Source organism: Aotus nancymaae, unplaced genomic scaffold (genome assembly GCF_030222135.1).
Source record: "Aotus nancymaae isolate 86718 unplaced genomic scaffold, 86718_ANA_hifiasm-v0.15.2.pri h1tg000021l, whole genome shotgun sequence".
Classification (NCBI taxonomy): domain Eukaryota; kingdom Metazoa; phylum Chordata; class Mammalia; order Primates; family Aotidae; genus Aotus; species Aotus nancymaae.
In genome coordinates this window covers 2,253,231-2,263,291 of record NW_026988433.1, presented here as the reverse complement: position 1 = coordinate 2,263,291, position 10,061 = coordinate 2,253,231, and positions in this window count along the sequence as shown.

The window sequence follows — 10,061 nt, the reverse complement described above, 5'->3', positions numbered from 1 at the left end:
AGTGTTTTTGTTTTGGTTTTGAGACAGGGTCTCACTCTGTGGCACAGGCTGGATGCAGTGGCACCATCTCGCCTCACTGCAGCCTCTACCTTCCCGGCTCAAGCGATTCTCCTACCTTCTCCTCCCAGGTAGCTGGGACTACGGGTGTATGTCACCACGACCCACTAATTTTATTTTTTGTACAGACAGGGTCTCTATATGTTGCCCAGGCTGGTCCTGAATTGCTGAGCTCAAGCGATCTTCCCTCCTCAGCCTCCCAAAGTGCTGGGATTACAGGCATGAGCCACGGTGTCCGGCCCTTGGCCTGTTTTAAAAGCCCTGAAACTTCAAGGACATAAACCCTTCATTATAAGGAATGATATTGCCTTATAAAAGATGATGACAAATTTGCTTCATTAAATGAAGAAAATATTTAAAAATACTCTTTACTGCTTCCTACAGAAAATCTGAGAAAGTTAATAAACACTGAGCAAGGGAGGCCAAGCATGTGACTTGTAATCCCAGCACTTTGGGAGGCCGAAGTGGGAGGATTGCTTAAGTCCAGGAGTTCAAGACCAGCCTGAGCAACATAGCAAGACCCTGTCTCTACAAAAAATAAAAAATTAGCCAGGCGTGGTTGTGCACACCCGTGGTCCCAGCTACTTGGGAGGCTGACGTGGGAGAATCACTTGAGCCCAGGAGGCCAAGGCTGCAGTGAGCTGTGATTGCACCACTGCATTCCAGCCCGGGCAGCAGAATGAGTCCCTGTGTCTATTAAAAACAAAAAACTGGCCGGGTGTGGTGGCTCATACTGTAATCCCAGCACTTTGAGAGGCCAAGGCAGGCAAATCACTTGAGGTCAGGGGTTTGAGACCAGCCTGGCCAGCATGGTGAAACCCCATCTCCACTAGATAAAATACAAAAATCAGCCAGGCAGGGTGGCTGGTACCTGTACTTCCAGCTACTCAGGAGGCTGAGGCAGGAGAATTGCTTGAACTGGTGAGGCAGAGTTTGCAGTGAGCTGAGATCATGCCACTGCCCTCCACCCTGGGCAACAGAGCAAGACTCCATCTCAAATAAATAAAAATAAAAACAAAAAACAAAAGCACTAGTGAGTGAAGCCATTTTGGGTATTCCACCACAACCCAGCTGCCAGCTGAATGTAGCAAGTGAGTGGACCCCAACCACCACCGCCTGGAGCAGAAGAACCAACAAGCTGAGCCCTGCCCATATTCTTGACCCTCAGAATTATAAACCGAAAAGCATCTGAGATAGGTCTCAATCAATGTAGGTTAAGGACATGCCTGGAAAAAATAAACACAAACTCACAGAAGCATCATCTGTGACCTATGCCTTTCTCCAAAGATGATTTTGAGGGCTTCAGTATTTAAAGGGAAAAAGCAGGCTTAAGGGGAAAAGGAAGGGTCTGGGCATTCATGTGCTGAGAAATTTTTTTCTTTTGGCAGAGTGAATTGGGGTCTCAAGTATTTATTTTTCTTTCACAGAATCATGAGAAATTATAAATCATTATTATGCCATTAAGTTTTTGGGTAGTTGATTATGTGGTAGATAACTGGAGCAAATAACTTAAGATAATATTGTTCATTTATGTAGAAATGTGTATTTAGTACCCATTGTAAACCAAAAATAAAATTCTTTTTTTTTTTTTTTTGAAATGAAGTCTCACTCTGTCCCCCAGGCTGGAGTGTAGTGGCATGATCTTGGCTCATTACAACCTCCACCTACCAGGTTCAGGCAATTCTCCTGCCTCAGCCTCCTGAGTAGCTGGGATTGGAGGCATGTGCCACCATGCCCAGTTAATTTTTGTATTTTTAGTAGAGATGGGGTTTCACCATGTTGGTCAATCTGGTCTTGAATTCCTGACCTCGTGATCCACCTGTCTCAGCCTCCCAAAGTGCTGGGATTACAGGCATGAGCCACTGCACCCAGCCCCCAAAATAAAATTCTAAGCCCCCCAACCATCTAAATGGACCCCTCCTCTCAGCCAAGGGCATTCCAAAATTAACCTGAAAAACCAGTTTTGTCCATGACGGGAAGTGGGGTTGGACATGCCTCATGATACCCTCCTCCCTTTGGAATTCAGGAGAAGCTGAACAGTGTCAACATCAACACAGACCTTAAGTCTGTTAAGAAATATTTACAATCTATTGTATCTGAAGCCTGCTACTTGGAGGCTTCCTCTGTATGATAAAACCTGGGTCTCCATAACCCCTTATTGTAACCCAGATATTTCTTTCTATTGACAGTAACTCTTTCAACCAATTGCCTATCAACAGAATTTCAAATCTATGTAGGAACTGGAAGCCTCTCCCTCCACCACTTCGAGTTCTCCTGCCCTTCCAGACTGAACCAACGTGTATTGATTGATGTCTTATGTCTCCCAAAAATGTACAAAAGCAAGCTGTGCCCCAACCACCTTGGGCACAAGTCATCAGGACCCCCTGAGGCTGTCATGGGTGCATCCTTAAGCTCGGCAAAATAAACTTTCTAAACTGACTTGAGACCTGTGTCTCAGAGACGTTTGGGTTCACATCACTATGTGCCATATATGCACTAGGAATATAGAATTCTGTAGCATACAGACCATAAAATCCCTGCCTTGGCAGAGCTTATATTCAAGGGTGGAAGTGTGTGTGTGTGTATATATGTGTGCATGTGAGCATGTGTATGTGAGCATGTGTGTGCATTTGCATGTATGTGCGTGCATGTGTGTGTAAGAAACAAGCAAGATAAGGAGAAAGGCCAGGCACTGTGGCTACACCTGTAATTGCTGTGCTTTGGGACTGCAAGGCGGGAGGATCACTTGAGGCCAGGAGTTTGAGGCCAGCCTGAGCAACATAGCCAGGATCTACAACAAATCTTTTAAAGTTAGCCAGGTGCAGTGGCATGTGTCTGTAGTCCCAGCTACTCAGGATGCTGAGGCAGGAGGATGGCTCGAGCCCAGGAGCTTGAGGCTGTACCGAGCACTGAGCTCTGATCACGCCACTGCACTCCAGCCTGGGCAGCAGGGCAAGGACCCATCTCCCCACCCCTCCAAAAGAGCAAAACATGTAATAAGTTCTGGGTGTCAAGTGCACCAGAGAAAAATGATGCAGTGCAGGAAAAGGGGACAGAGGGTGTTGGGACAGTGCCACTTCAGGCAGGCCGATTGGGAAGAGCATCCTGAGATGATGCCCTGGACATGCTGCCCTGGAGATGCCACTGTGGGCCTTCCAGATCCTTCTGGGGCCACAGGGACTCCCTGCCCACTGTGCCACGTGTGGTGGGAGCCATGGCTTTCACCTGAGTCTCTCACTGAGCACTGCTTCCTAGGGTGGCTGCAGGCCACAATGTCCACTGCTGTGAGGTGGGACAACTCCAGCGGCCACGCATGCGCCAGAGCTCAGGGCAGCGGCACCTTGGTGAGACCTTGCTGTCAACCCCCGCTTCCCAATCCCACTTCCCTCTCATCTCCCCGGGTGTCGACTCTTCCAATAACTTCCTGTTTCCCAGGAACTGGACCCGAGACAGATGGGAATCTGGGTAGGAGGCCAGCCACACCTTCCATGCAGTGCAGAGGGTCGGGGTCTCCTCTGCTCCAGCCTCCAAGCAAAACCCTGGCAGCAGCGCCGGGGCCTGCACACTCCGAGCTCAGCCAGTGCCTCTCAGGCCTCATCCCCACCACTCTGGCATGCTCTGGGGAACTGCTCTGTCCCCACAGGGACCTGTGTCCCACACCTCCTTCAGGGTTTTGGTTCCGTGACTTTCCTGTGAGGCCTGTTGGGACTCATCCGATTAGAAATTGTCACCTGCTTTGAACTGTTCTGTGACAGCACTTTGGACAACAGGTACCGGCTCATGCCACCACACCCGGCTAATTTTGTTTTTCTGTAGAGATGGGGTCTCACTGTGTTACCCAGGCAGCAGTGCATTGCCCAGGCCCTCTCCATGCCAGCTGCTCCTCTCAGCCCCTCCTGGCATTCACCAACCCAGAAGCCCGCAGAGCCCCATGGTTTTGGGTTTTTACAGACAGCCCATTTGGTAGGCATGACTGATGAAATCATTGCCCAGTGGTGATTAATGCAATCTCCAGCACCCCCCAACCACCAGAGATCAAGGGTGAGGCTGAAAGTCCCAACCCTCTAATCCCGAGGTTGGTTCCCCTGGCAACGAGCCCCCATCTAGGGGCCACCTAGGACCCACCAGGAGTCACCTCATTAGCATAAACCCTGGGCCAGGTGAAAGGGCTGTTATGAATAACAAAAGCCACCATCACCCCATCATTTGGAAATTCCAAGGATTTCAGAAGCTCTGTTTTGGGAACCGAAAGGAAGATGGAATGCGGGGTCTTGCCCACCTGGGACACCCTCAGCATCCCCCTTTTTCTGTGCACTTTTCCCGTGCACCTGCCACCTCCCCAGGCTCTGCTCAGCACATGGCCATCTGCTGTGTCTTACCTGCCTTCCTCCTCAGGAACCTAAGGGCAGGGATTTTTATCTGCTTTGTTCACAAACTATCTTCCACACCTAGAATGGTGCCCGCACATGAGGGTTTTTTGTTGTTATTTTTTTTTTGTTTTTTGTTTTGTTTGTTTTGTGTTTTTTTGGAGACAGAGTCTTGTTCTATCATTCAGGCTGGAGTGCAGTGGTGGGATCACAGCTCACTGCAAACTCCCCCTCCCAGGTTCAAGCGATTCTCCTGCTTCAGCCTCCTCAGTAGCTGGGATTACAGGCGTGCATCACCACACTGGATAATTTTTGTGTTTTTAATACAAAAACATGGTTTTGCCATGTTGCCCAGGCTGGTCTTGAACTCCTGACCTCAAGTGATCCACTCACCTCAGCCTCCCAAATTGCTGGGATTACAGGTGTGAGCCACCGCGCCTGACACACATGAGGTTTTTCATACTTGTTGAGTGAATTAATAAAGAAAAAGGTTACTCTGCAAATTTTGCTTAGTATGTTTATCCATTCAAAAGTAAAGGGGTGAGTAAATGTGGCAGGTGAGTTACAGGAAATTACAAGTCTGTGAACTTCACAGTCTTCATTTGCAGAGTGACTACATTGGTTCTGATCACATTCGTGGCTTAATTTAATGAGCGCTCACCCTGTGCGGGTGTCACAGGCTGGTGATGGGTTCTTCTTGTCTGCTGTCCTGGAGGAGCTAAAGAGAACAGCAGGTGCTGCGGCAAAGAACGAGTTAATAACTAGAGGGCCAGCCAATCAAGGAGAACTGGGAGAAGCTTCTCAAGCTCCTCTCCCTGCGACTTGGAGGCTCAGGATTTTAAAGGGTACCCTGACAGGCAGGGGTCTGGGGTACTGGAACAACTGATTGGCTGGGTATGGAATCCCAGGGGTGTTTTTGCACAGGTGAGTCAGGTCCCAGGAAGGGCAGGAGGTTCTCAGGACCAGGCGGCATCCCTTGGTCTACCGAAATGCAAAATCTGAAAATGATCTTTTTTTTTTTTCTGAGACAGAATCTTGCTTTGTCGCCCAGGCTGGAGTGCAGTGGCTCGACCTCAACTCACTGCAACCTCTGCCTCCCAGTTCAAGCAGCTCTCCTGCCTCAGCCTCCCCAGTAGCTGGGACTACAGGCACCCACCACCATGCCTGAATCGATAAACGTACTAAGCAAATTTTGCAGTTTTTTTGTATTTTTAGTAGAGACGGGGTTGTGCTGTGTTGGCCAGGCTGGTCTCAAACTCCTGATCTCAGGTGATCCACCTGCCTCAGCCTCCCAAAGTGCTGGGATTACAGGCGAGCCACCGCACCTGGCCATCTTTTTTATTTTTTTTGAGACAAGACCTCACTCTGTCACCCAGGCTGGAGTGCAGTGGTGCAATCATGGCTCACTGCAGTCTCTACCTCCTAGGCTCAAGTGATGTTCCCACCTCAGCCTCCCGAGTAGCTGGGACTACAGGCACATGCCACCAAGCCCAGCTAATTCTGATTTTTATAGAGATGGGGGTCTCACTCTGTTGCCCAGGCTGGTCTCAAACTCCTGAACTCAAGAGATCCTCCTGCCTCAGCCTCCCAAACTGCTGGAATTACAGGCATGAGCCACTGCAACCAGCCTCAAAAAGCAGTTCTTTAGCTTTCAAGATAGTGATGTTATCTCTAGGAGTAGCTGGGGAAGTTATAAATTTGTGACACCGCCCCCCTCCCAGTTATGGGACTCCGGGGCAGTAAGCAACTTACAGGAAATGACGCCAAGGAATGGCAGGTCACTCTTCAACTGTGCCTATTCTTTAGAAAGTCCGAGCCTCTACCATAATTTTTAACTTTCTCCATGAATAAGCCTTCAATCTCTGGACAAGCGAGGCGTCAGTTTCCCTTGCCTCCAAGTTTCATAAACTAAATCCCTCTCATAGTTATCATGGCCTCTGTGCTAGGTAAGAAAAAATAATATTTAGCCTATGACGTTAGAAGCAAGATTGAGTCAGTCATTTTAGATTTCTCTCATTGTTTATAATCTGCAAAGGCAGTTTCATAATACAGCGTTCTAGCCCATTTAACCTCCTGTCACCACTCGGAGAAGACTCCTGTTCAGCAGCAATTTGGATAAAAACCCAGTGAGCTTCCTACCTATTTTCAATTCCTGACTGAGAGTGGTGGCTCACGCCTGCAATCCCAGCACTTTGGAGTCTGAGGTAGACGGATCTCTTGAGGACAGGAGTTCAAGAACAGCCTGGGCAACATGGAGAAACCCCTGTGTCTACAAAAATGTCTTTAGTTAAAAATAAATCAATAAAATTCTGTGATTCCAAAGTATTCTATTTTTTTTGGACTGATGAAATAATACGGAAAATTTAAAATTCATCCCCATTCCTGGCCCTAAAGAATCGAGACTATCAGTTGACCATCACAGTGTTTCTTCTGCTTGTAAGTCCAAAGCTGGCTTCGAATTCAATGTGTCTTCTCTTCACCCTGGATACAGAATGTAAATTTAAGCGGGTATGAAGCTTTAATGATATCTGAAAATGCAATTGCCTTGTTTAATTTATCATTATGCAAAGTTTAAGTTTAGAAATAAGCTATCCTTTTAAAGATGGGGCCAAATACATTATCTGGAAATAGCTTTCAAAATATGATGTCACGTGCTGTATCCGGTTTGTATGCTTGGTCTCAGAAATTGCTACAAAGTCAGCGGCCTAAGGCAACACAGATTTGCCATCTTGCAGGTGCAGGCGTCAGACGTCAGGTGCAGGCGTGGTGGAGTAAAGCGGGCTGCTTTCTGCCAGCTTCCGGGGGGAATCCATTTCCTTGCCTTTCCTGGCCTCCAGAGGTGCCCCAGTTTCCTGGCTCCAGACCCATTCTCTGTCTTCTGCGCCAGCAACGTGGCATCACGATGACCCTTCCCCATGGCTGCGTCTTCTACTCTGACCACAGTCAGAAACGGGCTCCACTTTTAAGGATTCAACCGATTAGACAGGAGACGTGCACGATCCAGGATAATCTCCCCATCTGAAGATCTGTACCTTTCATGCAACTGCAAACTCTCTCTTGCCACAGAAGGAGACATTGACACTTCATAGCGACCAGGGCTGGGACCCCCATGTGGCCATTATTTGCCAACCACAGATACCCTGGGCTTAGCTTTCAGAGAATTACTTAATGCATCCGTTTATGTGAATGAAAAGGAAACAGCATGAAATTCTTCACACATCCCGACTTTTGTTTAGCTTGTTTACTTATTTACTTGCTTATTTATAGAGATGGGGTGTTGCTATGTTGCCCAGGCAGGTCTTGAACTCCTGGGCTCAAATGATCCTCCCACCTCAGCCTCCCAAATTACTGGGATTACAGGCATGAGCCACCACACCCAGGGACTTTCCACATTAACCAAATATTTTCTATTTATTTTAAATAGAATTTAAAGACTGAAAGCACAGTGTGACACCATTTTCCCAACTTCCAGTGAAAACAGAAATTGAAAACACATAGCTTCAGTTGGGCATGGTAGCTCATGCCTGTAATGCCAGCTACTCAGGAGTCTCAGGTGGGAGGGTCCGCTCAGCCCAGGAGTTTCAGCGAAGCCTGGGCAACATAGTGAGACCACATCTCTATTTAAAAAAGAAAAAAGGTTGGGTGCGGTGGCTCACACTTGTAATCCCAGCACTTTGGGAGGCCAGGACAGGCGGATCACTTGAGGTCAGGAGTTCAAAACCAGCCTGGCCAATGTGTTGAAACCTCGTCTCTACTAAAAATACAAAAAAATTAGCCAGGTGTGGTGGCGGGCACCTGTAATCCCAGCTACTCAGGAGGCTGAGGCAGGAGAATTGCTTGAACCCAGGAGGTGGAGATTGCAGTGAGCCAAGATCGCACCACTGCATTCCAGCCTGGGTGACAGAGAAAGACTCTGTCTCAAAAAAAAAAAAAAAATACCTAGCCAAAAAAAATACCTGGGAACCTAAAGGTCCATAAAATAAAAGCCTCAGTGTGCAAATATATATGTTTAAGGATATTAACTGCTACATTGTTTTTGTGGGAAAGGAGCCAGAAAGGCTTGAAGGTCTGTTTGTAGTGGAAGGTTTGAATAACTTGGGCTTAAGCAATGCCGTGACTCTTGTGTGCAGCAGAGGGTCCTATCAGATGAGCCAGCAGTGCTGTGCTTCCCCACCTCCAGCCAGGTGAGGTCATGCACCAGGCCCCTGAGACACACTGCTGAGACCCACAGGGGAAAGCGGCCACCCAGCTTGCCTTCAACTCCTGCCCTGGTCCTGAACTATTCTACCAAAGTATATTCTGAATTAATGTAAGTATGTATATATATTTACATACATATGCAAATTAACATTACTTGTGTACATATATACATATATTTATTTTATTTTATTTTATTTATTTTTTGAGGTAGAGTCTTGCTCTGTCACTCAGGCTGGAATGCAGTGGCATGATCTTGGCTCACTGCAACCTCTGCCTCCTGGGTTTAAACAATTCTCCTGCCTCAGCCTCCTGAGTAGCTGGGACTACAGGCCCACGCCATGACACCCGGCTAATTTTTGTATTTTTAGTAGAGACGAGGTTTCAACACATTGGCCAGGCTGGTTTTGAACTCCTGACCTCAAGTGATCCGCCTGTCCTGGCCTCCCAAAGTGCTGGGATTACAAGCATGAGCCACTATGCCTGGCCAATACACATATATTTATTTTTTTATTTTTCTTTTTTTTGAGATGGAGTCTCTCTCTTGTTACCCAGGCTGGAGTGCAATGGCGCGATCTCGGCTCACTGCAACCTCTGCCTCCTGGGTTCAGGCAATTCTCCTGCCTCAGCCTCCTGAGTAGCTGGGATTACAGGCATGTGCCACCATGTCCGGCTAATTTTTTGTATTTTTAGTAGAGACAGGGTTTCACCATGTTGACCAGGTTGGTCTCGATCTCTTGACCTCGTGATCCACACACCTCGGCCTCCCAAAGTGCTGGGATTACAGGCGTGAGCCACCACGCCCGGCTATTTTTACTTTTTTGAGGCGGGATCTCGCTCTGTTGCCCAGGAGTGCAGTGGCATTATCTTGGCTCACCGCAACTTCTGCCTCCCGGGCTCAGATGATTCTCCTGCCTCAGCCTCGTAAGTAACTGGGATTACAGAGAAAGGCATGGGGCAGAGTCTTCCCGGGAGATACCAGAGCGCCACGGCCCTGCCCACACCTCAATTTCAGGCTTCCACCCTCCTGTGCTGTGAAATAATGACTTTCTGCTATTTTAAGGTGCTGAGCATGTGTATTTTGTTACGGCAGCCCTGAGAAGCCCAGGCTACCGTACAATTATCTGATGAATAGCCCAGTTATGTTGCACTGGGTGTTGGCACATCTTAGAAGAGTCAATCTATTAAAAGTACGTATTGAAAAAGGTCCACAATTTTTGAAACCCTAAAAATAGCACTGAAAATATAACTATATAGTGGAAAATGTAACAGGTGTATTTTGAAACTCTATGTCTGTGAAGTGTCGCGGGCATCTCTCAACCTTTGAGAAGTTCTGTTATATTCTTGTGTTTTTTTTATTATATATATATATTTTTAATTAATTTATTTATTTATCTAGATGGAGTCTCGTTCTGTCGCCCAGGCTGGAGTGCAGTGGTG